We start from the raw sequence: 1,057 nt of genomic DNA on the forward strand, positions 1-1,057 counted from the left end.
GTGAACCGAATTCTCTTTACCCCGAATGGAAGTGCAGAAAATCTCTTTCAAAAGGACATGGTCACGGTCAGAGGTCGGAGGAGGCCTCGGTTGGCCTCGGTCGGGAGCCCCGTGGGACACAGTCTATGGGGATCGGGGGACCCGGAGAGACACCCTGGAATCTGGGGAGCGAGGAGGAGAGCTTTGCCTTCTGCACTTGGGTGGCGGGACTGGTTCCCCTGGGTGACATTTCGAATGCCGGGAGGACGGGCCTGGGCCGGGTCCGTCCATCCTCCGCGAAACCAGTTTGCTGACCATCAGCGGTGCCGTGTGCACCATCATCGTTTCTCTCGAAGTTATTGGAGCGGAGCCGGGCTCGTGGCACCCCCACAGTCACGGGGTCTGTGGCGGGTCCTCCCAGAGCGCACACTGCTCCCCGAGGAGCACGTTTCCTCCGAGCCCCTTCCCGTGGCCCCCTGGTGCTCCAGACAGTCTCTTGGGTCACCGGTGTGTCACCGGTGTGTCAGAGCCGGGGTGGAGGCCCCAGGGGTCTGATTGTTACTCTGCATGCCTAATTTGCATATCAAGCTGTGACTGACCCGTACTTTGTGAGTAATGACCTCGTTTGTGCCGGGGACCCCGATGGTCGGCGTGGGTCATCTGTTAGCTGCGTCGGGATGAACAGATCGGGCTGACTGACCCCGTTAACCCCGTGGTCCCCGTCCGCCCAGCTGATTCCCGGAGGGCCGACCGGGCACAGCCGCCATTGGGGAGACCCTGGCGCTGGGCTCCCCCTGGGTGATAAAGGCACGTGGAGCCCGCGCTCCGCCTCTCCCGCCCCTCAGGCTGTGCTGGGTGCTGGGGGCCCCAGCGCCCCCCGCCCCGGGCTCCCTTCTGCCCTCCTCACCACCGACCCCCAGATTCTCGGGGTCCTCAGAGAACCCCAGGGGCGGACGAGCCTCTCTCGAGGGTGCCGACTGCCTCCTAAGCGGGCCGACTGCTCAGGTCCCTGGAAGCGTGTCACTGAGCGTGCTCGGGCACCGCCCGGCCTGGCCCGGGACCCTCGGGACACGGGGAC

The 1,057-nt window shown here is 65.5% G+C and overlaps 1 protein-coding gene across 1 annotated transcript in view; it reads left to right on the forward strand.

The window, feature by feature from the left end:
- Positions 1–1,057, forward strand: part of LOC105308183 (protein FAM189A1) — a gene marked incomplete at its 5' end in the record, with an annotated part of 52,076 nt that overhangs the window by 10,624 nt on the left and 40,395 nt on the right. The gene's annotated exons all lie outside the window — the stretch shown is intronic.

The sequence above is a fragment of the Pteropus vampyrus genome, unplaced genomic scaffold, assembly GCF_000151845.1.
Source record: "Pteropus vampyrus isolate Shadow unplaced genomic scaffold, Pvam_2.0 Scaffold555, whole genome shotgun sequence".
Classification (NCBI taxonomy): Eukaryota; Metazoa; Chordata; class Mammalia; order Chiroptera; family Pteropodidae; genus Pteropus; species Pteropus vampyrus.